This window comes from Pan troglodytes, chromosome 10 (assembly GCF_028858775.2).
Source record: "Pan troglodytes isolate AG18354 chromosome 10, NHGRI_mPanTro3-v2.0_pri, whole genome shotgun sequence".
NCBI classification, from domain to species: Eukaryota; Metazoa; Chordata; class Mammalia; order Primates; family Hominidae; genus Pan; species Pan troglodytes.
This window is the reverse complement of record NC_072408.2, coordinates 39,603,424-39,618,608: the sequence shown is the minus strand read 5'-3', so window position 1 is coordinate 39,618,608 and position 15,185 is coordinate 39,603,424. Positions and strand designations below refer to the sequence as shown.

At 47.2% G+C, this 15,185-nt stretch overlaps 1 pseudogene; it reads left to right on the top strand.

Annotated features, from left to right (window-relative positions):
- LOC134807529 (uncharacterized) lies at window positions 1–8,511 on the top strand (annotated as a pseudogene).
- The last annotated feature ends 6,674 nt before the right edge of the window (window positions 8,512–15,185 follow it).

Below are 15,185 nucleotides of genomic sequence, written 5' to 3'. Positions count from 1 at the left end.
ATGGAGGTAAGATTTCTATACTTTACTCAAACTGATAAAATGTTGACACCAGTAATTGTGATAGGTTTCATATGTATAATGCAATATCTAGACCAACCACTAAAAACATTCATAATAAATAAAAATTTATAACAGATAAATCAAAAAGGAATTTAAAGAGATGTTCAAGTAATCCATAGGAAGGGGGAAAAAGGTCAAAGAGTAATGAAAATGAGAGATGAAACAAACAAAAAGAAACATAAAATGGCAGACTTAGCCCTAATATATCAAAAATTACATTAAATGTAAATGATCTAGGCATACCAATTAAAAGACTGGTAGAAAAATAAAAAACAACATGTATATGTACATGTACATGCATATGCAAATATAATGACATAGGTAAGTTGAATGTAAAAGGATAGGCCAGGCGCGGTGGCTCACACCTGTAATCCCAGCACTTTGGGAGGCTGAGGTGGGTGGATCATCTGAAGCCAGGAGTTTGAGATCAGCCTGGCCAACGTGGAGAAACCCCACCTCTACTAAAAATACAAAAAATTAGCCAGGCGTGGTGGCGCCTGCCTGTAATCCCAGCTACTCGGGAGACTGAGGCAGGAGAATCGCTTGAACCCAGGAGGCGGAGGCTGCAGTGAGCCGAGATCACGCCATTGCACTCCAGCCTAGGCAACAAGAGTGAAAGACCATCTCAAAAAAAAAAAAAAAAAAAGTAAAAGATAAATCATACACATATTACTCAAAAGAAATCAGGACTGGCCATGCTAATACCAGATAAAATGAATTAAGAGCAATGAAAATTACTGCAGAGAGGAACATTGTTTAATTAATAAAGGGTTAACCCACCAAGAGGACACAGCCATTTTTTAAAATATAGTTTTGCTCTGTCACCCAGGCTAGAATGCAGTGGTCAGATCATGGCTCTCTGCAGCCTTGACCTCCCAGGCTCACAAGATCCTCTGACCTCAGCCTCCTAAGTAGCTGGGACTACAGATGCACACCACCACACCTGACTAATTTTTGTATTTTTTTTGTAAAGATACTTTCACCATGTTGCCCAGGCTGGTCTTGAACTCCTGGCATCAAGTGATCCACCTGCCTCAATCTTCCAAAGTGCTGGGATTAGAGGCATGAGCCACCGTGCCCAGCCTAAGACACAGCAATCCTAAATGTGTACATATCAAACAACAGAGGCCAGGTGCAGTGGCTCATGCCTGTAATCCCAGCACTTTGGGAGGAGGTAGAGACAGGCAGGTCACTTGAGGCCAGGGGTTCAAGATCAGCCTAGCCAACATGGTGAAACCCCGTCTCTACTAAAAAATACAAAAATCTGCCAGGTGTGGTGGCATGTGCCTGTTATCCCAGCTACTCAGGAGGCCGAGTCATGAGAATCAGTTGAACCCAGGAGGCAAAGGCTGTAGTGAGCCGAGATAGCACCACTGCACTCCAGCTTGGGCAACAGAGCAACAATGTGTATCAAAAAAACAAAAACAAAAAAGCCCCAATAAAACAGAGCTTCAAGATATATCAGGCTGAGGCCGGGCATGGTAGCTCATGGCTGTAGTCCCAGCACTTTTGGAGGCCAAGGCAGGCGGATTGCCTGAGCTCAGGAGCTCGAGACCAGCTGGGGCAACATGGTGAAAGCCCATCTCTACTAAAAAAGATACAAAAAATTAGCCAGGCGTGGTGGTGTGCACCTGTAATCCCAGCTACTTGGGAGGCTGAGGCACGAGAGTCGCTTGAACCCAGGAGGCGGAGGTTGCAGTGAACCGAGATCGCACCACTGCACTCCAGCCTGGGCGACAGAGTGAGACTGTCTCAAAAAAAAAAAAAAAAAAAAAGGTCTATTAGACAAAAATTAAGGCCAGGCCCAGTGGCTTGTGTCTGTAATCCTAGTGTTATGGGATCGATTTTTCTTATAGAAAAACCTCTGTGGCCACGGTGCCTGAGTTCTTGTTCTTGTCCTGCATCCAGGAAGAATAAGGGTCACAGACAAGTGAAGGGTGAAGATGAAGAGTTTTATTTAGTGTTAGAACAGCTCAGAAGAGACCCACAGTGGGTAGCTCCTCTCTGTAGGCAGGTTGTCCCATGGAGTATTCAGTTCTCAGCAGAGAGGAGGCCCTGGAGAGGGTGGCTCCTCTCTGCAGGCAGGTCATTCAGACATCTCTGCAGGTCTCTGAAGCTCTCTGCAGAGAGAGTAACTCCTCTCTGCCAACAGGTCATCTCTGCAGCTCTCAGCAGAGGATACTCCTCCTCTCTGCAGCTGGTCGCACTGACGTCTTTCTGCCTTCTTTGTCCTCTGGCCATCCTCTGCCCTGCTCTGGCTGACCCCAGGGCTTTTATGGACCTCAGAGGGGAGAAAGTTTGTGCCAATTGGCCCACGGGAAGCCATGGGTGGGCCTGGAAGAGATACCACAAGTCCCCACTCTGGTCCATGGGACTGTCAGTCCAGCCCCCAGCCTTCAGGTCCTCCCTGGCCCAAAGGTGGGGCCTTACTGGGGATCTGCCCCCTTCTGCCTTGGAATCAATCTGCCTCCCACTGCCATTCATGGTCCCTGGGTTCAGCCCCAAACCCCGCTCCAAGATCAGAGCAGGTGCCTGGACTGGAGGTAGGCCAGGCAGACACCAGACACCCCCATGACTGCAGGGTTCGGGGGTCCTTCCTGGGGCTCCCAAGCATGCAGGCTGTAGAAACACCCAGCTCCCGTACCTGGAAGGGCAGCCACAGTGGCACCTGGGAAGGCAGATCTCTCCTGCTCCCGGCTCCCTCAAGAACACAGGGAAGCTCGGATCCACAGCTGCAGTTTGGGTAGCTGTAGCTCCATCCAAGAGGGTGGGGCTCCTGCCTGCTTCCTAGAGCAGGAGGCCTGGGTCTGCAGCTGCGGTTTGGGTGGCTGCAGCAGCACCCAGGGAGCTCCTGTCCCAATTCAGAAGGGGCAGGGCTCCCATTGGCTCCATGGAGTGTGCAGCCCCACCTGTGCAGCCAGCGTCATGGCACACTGTCATCATTTCTCCCTCTGAAGAAGTACACCTAATTGCTGTTAGGATAGAGATGATGACCATTCTTAATTGCTTCATGCTGACAAGGGGTGCTGTTTTGGGAAAACAACAGTCAGGTCTTAGAGGCCTATCTAAGAGTCCCTAGTAAAAGGCAGCCATCGTCCAAGGCTCCATTTGCATGGCCATTTGAAGTTTGATGGCCCATCCCTTGGTTCTTCTGAGCTGCAGTCAGAGATCACTGGTTCATTCAACCTATAATTGTTAAAAGCTATAAACAGCTCAAAAGAAAAACTTCCTTCATTCTGAAAAAACAGAATATAAGGATCAGCAACATTCCAAAAAGCAAAAAGTCAAAAAAGATTAGGCTTCCAATAGTTCATTCAGTTTACCCAGTCAACTCCTGTTCACAATTTTGAAAGTTATCAGAAACCTGCACTTGAGGGTTATAATCCATCCTTCGAAGAGGATCAAAACAAGACAACAATTGTCTATGAATGTCCAAATGTTCTAGGGTAGTCACAGTAAAAAACACAACTGACAAAGAAATTTGGTCAACTCTGGGACTTAAAATAATCTAACACAATAACCTTAATTATGTTTGATAACACAAACTCAGATATCAGAACTGTAGAAATCCCATGCGATTTTGGAATACACATTAACATTGTTCACTAAAATATAACCTGAGGATCACACACCACCTTATTTCAACAATCCTATGATGTGACATAATACCTTTGATCCTAAGTTCAGTGGACAAAGTGAAGAAAGAAAATGATGAACTCAGGGATTCTATCTTCCAGCTTCAGAAGCAGATACTGAGCCCCAAATCTGCTAAGATCACCCTGAGTGAGAGTCTCATCTCCTGTAGAGGAAGAACTGAAATTGTGGAAAAACAAACTCAGGATCTTATCATGTAACTGGCTGACCTGCAACTAAAAGTGCATGCACAGACTTGCCAGGTGTCTACTGTTAAAGTGAGGGCATTGATTGGAAAAGAATGGGACCCCACAACTTGGGATGGGGATGTGTGGGAGGACTCTTATGAAGCTGGGGACACTGAGTTTGAAACTCTGATTAACCTTTTTTGCCAGAAGGAACAGCTTCCCCATCCCCAGTAGTGGCAACATCCTGTCCCTGACCCATGCTGCCATCAGCCTTTCCACCTGTCTGAGGAGATAAACCCTGTGTTGCCTGAGGCAACAGCAATGCCCTCCCCTGAGGCAGTTGCCAGGCAAAAAAATGTTGATTCTCCTCAGGATCCCACCCCAACACCCCTATTTGCTTCTTCTAGACCTATAACTAAAGTCCCAGCAGGCCCCTAGAAGTGAAGTTGAGAGTGTGACCCATAAGGAGGTGCACTACACTCAAAAAGAACTGCTTGAGTTCTTTAATTTGTATAAACAGAGATCTGGAGAACAGGCATGGGAATAGATATTAAGGGTGTGGGATAATGGTGGAAGGAACACAGAGTTGGATCAGGTTGAATTTATTGATTTGGGCCCACTAAGTAGGGACTCTGCATTTAATGTTGCAGGTTGGGGAGTTAAAAAAGGTTCTAATAGTTTATTTGCTTAGTTAGCTGAAATATGGATTAAAAGATGGCCGACTGTGAGCAAGCTGGAAATGCCTGATCTCCCTTGGTTTAATGTAGACGAAGGGATCCAAAGGCTTAGGGAGACTGGGATGGTGGAGTGGATTAGTCACATTAGACCTACTCATCTCAGCTGGGAGGGTCCAGAAGATATACCCTTTACCAATGCCTTGCAAAATAGATTTGTGAGGGCAGCACCTGAATCTTTGAAGAGCCCTGTAATTGCTCTTCTCTGCATGTCAGATCTAACGGTGGGAACCACAGTCACTCAACTACAAAATTTAAATACAATGGGAATAATTGGATCACAAGGTGGCAGTGGCCAAGCGGTGGCATTCAACTGTCAAAGGCAAGGTGGGCACAGCTACCATAATGGACAGCAGAGACAAAGCAGCAATCAGAATAGTCTGACTTGTGTAGAGCTCTGGCATTGGCTAATTAATCACAGTGTTCCTAGAAGTGAAATTGATAGGAAGCCTACTGCATTCCTACTTAATTTATATAAGGAGAAAACTTCTAGGTTGAATGGACAAAAGACTAATTTGAATGATAAAAACAGAGAATCATGCCCCCTCAATCAATTTCTAGATTTGAACCAGTTTACAGACCCAGAACCCCTTGAACGAAGGGGAGACCAGGTCCCCTTGAGGAAGGACCGCACTACATTACCAACAATTTATGCAGTAAATCTTTCTCCCATCCTTCCCCAAGGAGATCTCCAGCCTTTTACCAGGGTAACTGCATTGGCGAAAGGGAAATGATCAGACATTTTGGGGACTACGGGACGCTGGTTCTGAGTTGATGTTGATTCCAGGGGACCCAAAACGTCATTATGGTCCTCCAGTTAAAGTAGGGACTTATGGAGGTCAGGTAATTAATGGAGTTTTAGCTCAGGTCTGACTTACAGTGGGTCCAGTGAGTCCCCGAACTCATCCTGTGGTCATTTCCCTGGTGCCAGAATCCATAATTGGCACAGACATACTTAGCAGCTGGCAGAACCCCCACATTGGCTCCCTGACTGGTAGGGTGAGGGCTATTATGGTGGGAAAGGCCAAATGGAAGCCATTAGAGCTGCCTCTACCTAGAAAAATCAAAAATCAAAAACAATATCACATCCCTGGAGGAATAGCAGAGATTAGTACCACCATCAAGGACTTGAAAGACACAGCGGTGATGATTCCCACCACATCCCTGTTCGACTCTCCCATCTGTCCTGTGCAGAAGACAGATGGATCTTGGAGAATGACAGTGGAGTATTGTAAGCTTAACCAAGTGGTGACTCCAATTGCAGCTGCTGTACCAGATGTGGTTTCATTGCTTGAGCAAATTAACGTATCTCCTGGTGCCTGGTATGCAGCCATTGACTTGGCAAATGCCTTTTTCTCCATTCCTGTCCATAAGGCCTACCAGAAGCACTTTGCCTTCAGCTGGCAAGGCCAGCAATATACATTTTCTGTCCTACCTTAGGGGTATATCAACTCTCCAGCTTTGTGTCATAATCTTATTGAGAGACCTTGACCACTTTTCACTTCTGCAAGATATCACACTGGTCCATTACATTGATGACATTACGCTGATTGGATCCAGTGAGCAAGAAGTAGCAAACACACTGGACTTATTGGTGAGACATTTGTGTGCTAGAGGATGGGAAATAAATCTGACTAAAATTCAGGGGTTATTCCCTCTAAGGTGAAGGATAAATTGCTGCATTTGGCCCCTCCTACAACCAAGAAAGAGGCACAACACCAAGTGGGCTTATTTGGATTTTGGAGGCAACATATTCCTCATTTGGGTGTGTTACTCAGGCCCGTTTATCAAGTGGCTCAAAAGGCTGCCAGTTTTGAGTGGGGTCCAGTACAGGAGAAGGCTCTGCAACAGGTCCAGACTGCTGTGCAAGCTGCTCTGCCACTTGGGCCATATGACCCGGCAGATCCAATGGTGCTTGAGCTGTCAGTCACAGATAGGGATGCTGTTTGGAGCCTTTGGGAGGCCCCCATAGGTGAATCACAGTGGAGGCCTCTAGGATTTTGGAGCAAGGCCCTGCCATCTTCTGGCGATAACTACTCTCCTTTTGAGAGACAGCTCTTGACCTGTTACTGGGCTTTGATGGAAACTGAACGTTTGACTATAGGTCATCAAGTCACCATGCGACCTGAACTGCCTATCATGAACTGGGTGCTTTCTGATCCATCTAGCCATAAAGTGGGTCCTGCACAGAAGCATTCTGTCATCAAATGGAAGTTGCATATATGTGATCAGGCTAGAGCAGGTCCTGGAGGCACAAGTAAGTTACATGGGGAAGTGGCTCAAATGCCCATGGTCTCCACTCCTGCCACCCTGCCTTTTCTTTCCCAGCCTGCACTGATGGCCTCACAGGGAGTGCCCTATGATCAGCTGACAGAGAAAGAGAAGACTAAGGCCTGGTTCACAGATGGTTCTGCATGGTATGCAGGCACCATCCGAAAGTGGACAGCTGCAGTACTACAGCCCCTTTCTAGGACATCCCTGAAGGACAGCGGTGAAGGGGAATCTTCCCAGTGGGCAAAACTTTGAGCAGTGCATCTGGTTGTGCACTTTGCATGGCAGGAGAAATGGCTAGATGTGCGATTATATACTGATTCATCGGCTGTAGCCAATGGTTTGGCTGGATGGTCAGGGACTTGAAAGAGGTATGTGGATGGACCTCTCTGAGTGGTCAAAACTGAAGATATTTGTATCCCATGTGAGTGTTCACCAAAGGGTGACATCAGCAGAGGAGGATTTTAATAACCAAGTGGATAGGATGACCTGTTCTGTGGACACCACTCAGCCTCTTTCCCCAGCCACCCCTGTCATTGCCCAATGGGTCCATAAACAAACTGGCCATGATTGCAGGGATGGAGGTTACACATGGGCTCAGCAACATGGACATCCACTCATTAAGGCTGACCTGCGTTCAATCACTGCTGAGTGCCCAATTTGCCAGCAGCAGAGACCAACACTGAGCCCTCGATATGACACCATTCCTCAGGGTGATCAGCTACCTGGTGGCAGGTTGATTATATTGGACCTCTTCCATCATGGAAAGGGCACAGGTTTGTCCTCACTGGAATAGACACTTACTCCGCATATGGGTTTACCCATCCTCCACGCAATGCTTCTGCCAAGACTACCACCCGTGGACTCATGGAATGCCTTATCCATCATTATGGTATTCCACACAGCATTGCCTCTGACCAAGGCACTCACTTTACAGCTAAAGAAGTGCAGCAGTGGGCTCATGCTCATGGAATTCATGGGTCTTACCATGTTCCCCATCATCCTGAAGCAGCTGGATTGACAGAATGGAGGAATGGCCTTTTTAAGTCATAATTACAACACCAACTAGGTGACGATATTCTGCAGGGCTGGGGCAAAGTTCTCCAGAAGGCCATGTACGCTCTGAATCAGCATCCAATATATGGTAGTTTCTCCCATAGCCAGGATTCACAGGTCCAGGAATCAAGGGGGTGGAAGTGGAAGTGGCACCACTCACCATCACCCCCAGTGACCCACTAGCAAAATTTTTCCTTCCTGTTCCTGCAACATTAAGTTCTGCTGGCCTACATGTCTTAGTTCCAGAGGGAGGAATGCTGCCACCAGTAGACACAATGATTCCATTAAATTGGAAGTTAAGATTGTCACCTGGACACTTTGGGCTCCTCCTACCTTTAAGTCAACAGGCTAAGAAGGGAATTACAGTGTTGGCTGGGGTGATTGACCCGCACTATCAAGATGAAATCAGTCTACTACTCCACAACAGAGATAAGAAAGAGTATGCATGGAATATAGGAGATCCATTAGGGCATCTCTTAGTATTACCATGCCCCGTGATTAAAGTCAATGGGAAACTACAACACCCCAATCCAGGCAGACGACAAACAGTCCAGACCCCTCAGGAATAAAGGTTTGGGTCATTCCACCAGGAAAAAAACCATGACCTGCTGAGGTGCTTGCTGAAGGCAAAGGGAATACAGAATGGGTAGTAGAAGAAGGTAGTCATCAATACCAGCTATGACCACGTGACCAGCTGCAGAAACAAGGACTGTAATTGTCATGAGTATTTCCTCCTTTTGTTAAAAACATGCTTATGCATGTAAACACTTGTACTAAGAAAATATCTTCATTTTATTTCCTTTTCCTTTATCATGTGACATAAGATTTATTGTTGTCCTATCAGCATTTAGGTATTGTTAACTTTATGTAATAATATTGGGGTTGGGGTTTGGTGCATTTCTGGTTATGCGAAGGATAGTTGTATTATGTTAGGCACAATTATGACCTTATTATTGGCTTTATTCGAAGATTATGTATGATCTTAGGAGATGTGTATGGGTTCAAGTTGACAAGCGGTGGACTTGTGATGGTTAATACTGAGTGTCAACTTGATTGGATTGAAGGATGCAAAGCATTGATCCTGGGTGTATCTGCAAGGATGTTGACAAAGAAGATTAACATTTGAGTCAGTGGGCTGGGGAAGGCAGACCCACCTTTAATTTGGTGGGCACAATCTAATCAGCTGTCAGTGAATATAAAGCAGGCAGAAAAATGTGAAAACGTGAGATGGACCTAGCCTCCCAGCCTACATCTTTCTCCTGTGCTGGATGCTTCCTGCCCTCAAACATCGGTGTCCAAGTTCTTCAGTTTTGAGACTCGGACTGGCTCTCCTTGCTCCTCAAGCTTGCAGACAGCCTATCATGGGACCTTGTGATCATGTTAGTTAATAATTAGTAAATGCATATATATATATATATATATACACACACACATATATATACACACATATATGTACATATATATGTACACATCTCCTGAGATCATATATAATCTTCGAATAAAGACAATAATAAGGTAATAATTGTGCCTAACATAATACAACTATCCTTCCCACAACCAGAAATGCACCAATCACCAACCCCAATATTATTGCATAGTTAACAATACCTAAATGCTGTATATATATATCCCTAATACAACTGTGAAACAAAATTTCCGGTAAAGCAGTTTCCATGGCAGTTTGATATTTAAAGGCCAAACTCCCCCAGACTTCAAAGAACACTGGGGTCAAACAGCACCAAAGGAGAGCATCACAGGCTAACCAGGCCCCCTGCTTAGAACAACAGCATAAAAGCCTGGATACAGGCAATGGCATCCCACTTTCCCTTTCAGCAGTAACTCCAGATTCCATGCAATACTGGGGCCAAACAGTATTGCAACTGCGAGAAAGTTCTAAGGAGGGCTTATTAGTAGACCTCAGAACCTCTGCCAAAAGCATCCTCTTTGGAGAGGTGGAAGTCCAGAGGATCCCCTGGAGCATCCCCCTTTGGGATCCAGTCTTACTCTGACCTTAGGTGGGCACCAGTGCCACTTTACGTTTTCCCTCCAGAGGCAATGGCCTACTATGAGCTGTGTAAGGCCATACTTTCTCATGCTTCCTGTTCCACTAGAGTGATAGCCATGAACTAAAAGGCATTACAGCTTTATTTTTCTTTCAAAATATTTGATTTAAACACTTATTTTCCTTTAAGCCAATCAGTTAGAGCTCTTTTATATAAACATGACACACCTGACACATATATATCCACAAAGAAACAGACAGAGATCCAGTAGTTTTAAGATTTTTCATGTGCCAATCTCCTAATTGCATTGCTGGCCCTGGGGTTAAGCCCTTTAAGAAGCAGGGCCAGGAAAACATGTAGTTTCTATGGCCTAATAAGTACGCATAACTGGAAGACAAAAACATTTTGAGAGGGATCCATCTGCTCCTAATTCCTGGGGCTCCATGAGGAAAACAGAAGTCTTTCCCAAAATGGGTCAGTGGCACCTCTTTCATTTTCCCAAGGAGTCCCAGGCCATCAGAGGATATCTTGGGGCCCCTCATGTGTGCATCAAGAGTGGCAAGACAAGAATGGAGAAAGATAATTCAGTTTACTGAGAAGAAAAGACCCTTCACCAGAAAAACAGAGAAATTACATAAAGGCCTTTTAAGTATACCTAAAGCTTGGATATCTATGAATATCTACTTTTAGTTAAGCTAACTTTTAACCATAGTGCTCCTTTTAAAGAAGTCCTTTTAAATCTTTTTGTTTTTTCTTTTTTAAGGTAGAGTCTCACTCTGTCGCCCAGGCTGGGGTGCAGTGGTGCAATCTGGGCTCACTGCAACCTCTGCCTCCTGTGTTCAAGCGTTTCTCATACCTCAGCCTCCCAGATAGCTGGGACTACAGGTGCATGCCACCACACACAGCTAATTTTTGTATATTTAGTAGAGACAGAGTTTCACCATGTTGGCCAGCCTGGTCTTGAACTCCTGACCTCAAGTGATCCACCCACCTTGGCCTCCCAAAGTGCTGGGATTACAGGCGTGAGCCACTGCACCCGGCCCCTTTTAAATCTCTTACTACCCAACCTTAGCCATGCCAAAAAGGCCAACTGAACCATGGAGTAGAGAATACAGTGATTTATATCATTCCTGCAACCAGTTTGCATGGAGAGAGAGAAGCCAGAAGTCCCACAACTTTTACCCTTTTACTGGCATGTCAGGCTTCTGGGTTCCCTTCCCCCAAGCCATGGAGCCCTATTGGCCCTGAAGTCCTGTGAAGGGGAAAAAGCTTTCTTCTTTCTCCAGAGTCTGAGGGTCAAAGGAGTCCAGTGATGGAGGATGCACTCCACCCATGAAGTGGGGGGGACTAATCAGCAGGAATTATCCATGCTCACCTGTGCTGTGCCCTGACTCCTGCTGTCATCTGCCTCAGGTCTAGTGTTCCATTCAAGGGATTCAAACCAAAGCCTGGGACAAGAAGATGCCTCAGGAGAGTGTATGAACCCTTTAAATTAGTCCCAGATGGCCCTTGCCAAATTGCAGCTAGCAGCTGGCAGGGGGCGCTCCTCTGTTGCTTCCCTATCACAAGCAGGTGAAGCTGTGGGGGAAGGTCCTCCTCAAATAAGGGAGAGAAAGGGAGTCTCGGGAATAGGGGACCTGGCCCAAGGTGACAACTAAAAGGTTGGGCTTTTCCTGAGATGTACCTCACAGTCATGCTAAGAGAGGGGGTGCCTAGATTGGAGAGGAGAACTGAAAGGACCGCTTGAGTCCAGGAGGAAGTCCATTCTCCTTCCCTTGATCCCCAGAATCACCCAGGGCTCCTGGATGGTAATGGTGGTGTAAATTACCAAAGCCAGGGAAAGGAACCCCGGGACCCATCAGTTCTGCTGCATCATTTGGGAGACCAGCCCTGTACCTGGGGACTGGTGTCTTGGGAACAGTCCTCCCTCCAATGGTCCATATTTGTAGCAGTCAACAGGTACAACTTAGGAGCTCTGTGGTTTGTGAGCCTGCAAGCTGGCTATTAGAGCCTCTGCCTTTTTCTGGTGTTTCCTTTCCTTCTCTTGGGCCTCCTGATCCCTATAGTAAAAGACCGAGGTGGCCGCTTTCAGGAGGTCCTCTAAAATACTACCTGGTCCTATGGCCTGCTTCTGCAGCTTCCTCTTGATATCAGGGGCTGACTGAGTAGTAAACTCATTCCCTATGACCAGGTGTCACTCTATTGAATCAGGAGATAGAGGGGTGTGTTTTACCAAGACCCCTCTTAGCCTTTCCAGGACGTCAGTGGGACTCCCATCCAATCCCTGATGTACCACAGATAGCCCAGTGCAATTCAGAGGCTCAGTTCCGGTCCCTCACAAGCCCTCCAATATGCACACCTGAAAGAATTTCTTCTTCCATTGTCCCATTTCATTACTGGGGTCCCGTTTAGGGTCCTCTAATGGCACTGGTATTCTTCCAACTGGAAAAGGCTCTTCCTGTTCCCTGGCCCTATACAAGATGTAAAGCTCATCCCCAAAATTCTCTGCCACTTGACGAGAGTGGCCTGCTTTTCAGCAGTGTTCAGGGTTTGATTCAAAAGTAACATGGCCATCCTTCCAGGAGAGCTAAAATACTTGGGTTAAGTTCTGGAAATCCTTTTCTTTTTTTTTTTTTTTTTTTTTTGAGACGGAGTCTCGCTTTGTCACCCAGGCTGGAGTATAGTGGCGCGATCTTGGCTCACTGCAAGCTCTGCCTCCCGGGTTCACGCCATTCTCCTGCCTCAGCCTCCCGAGTAGCTGGGACTACAGGCGCCCACCACGACACCTGGCTAATTTTTTGTATTTTTAGTAGAGATGGGGTTTCACCGTGTTAGCCAGGACGGTCTCGATCTCCTGACCTCGTGATCCGCCCGCCTCGGCCTCCCAAAGTGCTGGGATTACAGGCATGAGCCACCGCGCCCGGCCTGGAAATCCTTTTTATATTTTTCAGGGCCATCTCAAAACCTGCCAAGATCCCCCTTAATTTGCCTTAAGTCCTGAAGAGAAAAGGAGACCTGGACCTTAATGGGGCCATATTCACTAGGCATCTGTTGCAGGGGCAGGAGTGAGACTGGGAACAGTCTAAAATTATTTCTAGGATGAGGCAAGCTTGGAAAAGAACCTGGATAGGGAGGAGCGGAGGGAGTTGATTCCCCCGCTGGAGGTAACTCTGGGATTTGCTTCCCCAGTTCCCTGGGATTGCCCCTTGCAGCCTCTCCTGAGATGGCCACTAGGAGGGCTGAATCAATTCTACAATGTTGGCAAAGGTCTGGGTCACCCTGCAAGGCAAAGGCCTGCACATAAAGGACCTCGGACTATTTGCCTTCGTGTTTACAGAAAAGCTTTTTTCCTGAGGCAATGCTTCTTTTCTGTGCCTCAAGGTGCTTGGCCCTAAATTGGCAATCAAGTAAATTACAAGAACATTTTCACCACAAATTTACATACAGATATGACGGCACACTTTGCTTTGTGGTACCCTTAACCTTCTATTTTATACTTGATGACTAAGCCAAATGCTCATTTTACCCAGAAATCTCTCTGGTTTGCAACAACATCCTTAACATTTAAGGATGTTGCCGCCCTATCACAAGCAGGTGAAGCTGTGGGGGCAGGTGTTACAATTTAACATTGTATATAAAAGAGATAGGAACCATGACAGCCTAGAAAGAAAGCAAGAAATAAACAAATAACAATAAAAAAGATTGGAGGTCCTAGTGTCAACACCCCAACGGGCAGTCGGGGACTGGAGTTAGTCCAAGGACCTTTGGATAACACTAAGGTATGGCCTCGGCCAGATACCCTGTTACCCTAGGACCTCCTTCCAGTCCCATGCGACAGCTAGACCTCAATGAGGGGAAACTGGGTTGGAACAAAGCCAACATTCCCAATACTCGAGGGTGATGGGGGGTTGACACTGTCCTCCCCAGCAAGCCTGTCCTCCATGTCTTAAGTCTGGCAGCTGTGCTAGTTACTTTTAACTGGCTGACAGAGGCCTGGTATTTTTCCTTCATTTTTACTATTGTGGAGTTTAGAGACTCTGAAAAAAATGGACAGAATTGCTTTTACTCACCCTTCTGCAAATCCCGGACAAGCCTCCAAAATATTATGGGATCTCTGGGGTGTAAATTTTTTCTGGCTAAAAACCTCTGTGGCCATGGTGCCTGAGTTCTTGTCCTTAATCCAGGAAAAACGAGTGACGCAGACAAATGAAGGGTGAAGAAGATGAAGAGTTGTATTTAGTGTTAGAACAGCACAGAGAAGGCCAGGCGCAGTGGCTCATGCCTGTAACCCCAGCACTTTGGGAGGCTGAGGCAGGTGGATCACGTGAGGTCAGGCATTCGAGACCAGCCTGGCCAACATGGTGAAACGCTGACTCTACTAATAATACAAAAATTAGCTGGGAGTGGTGGCGCACACCTGTAATCCCAGCTACTAGGGTGGCCGAGGCATGAGAATTGCTTGAACCTGGGAGGCAGAGGTTGCAGGGAGCTGAGACCACACTACTGCACTGCAGCCTGGGCAACAGAGACTGTCAAAAAAAAAAAAAAAAGAACAGTTCAGAGGAGACCCACAGTGGGTAGCTCCTCTTCGTAGACAGGTCGTCCTGTGGAGTGTTCAGCTCTCAGCAGAGACAAGGCCCTGGAGAGGGTGGCCCATGGTATCTCTGCCTTCTTTATCCTCTGGCCATCCTGTGCCCTGCTCTGGCTGAACCCATGGACCTCAGAGGGGAGAAAGTGTGTGCCAATTGGCCCATGAGCAGGCCTGGAAGAGGAATCACAAGTCCCCACCACTCTGGTCCATGGGACTGGCAGCCCAGCTCCCAGCCTTCAGGTCTTCCCTGGCCCAAAGGTGGGGGCCTTACTGGGGACCCACCCCCTTCTGCCCAGGAATCAATCTCTCTCCTGCTGCCATTCATGGCCCCCAGGCTTGGCCCCAACCCCTACTCCAAGATTGGAGCGGGCACCAGTAGTGGAGAGAGGGCAGGCAGACACCCCCGAGCCTGCAGGGATGAGGGAGGGTCCTTCCTGGGGCCCCTAAGGGTGCAAGCTGAAGAGACACCTGGCTCCTGCACCTGGGAGGGTAGCTGCAGCGGCACCCGGGAAGGTAGATCCTGCTTGCTCCTGGCCCTCCCGCAACAGCACAGAGAGGCTCCAGTCTACAGCTGCGGTTTGGGTGGCTGTAGCCCAGCCCAGGAGGGTGGGGGTCCTGCCTGCTTCATAGAGCAGGAGGCCTGGATCTG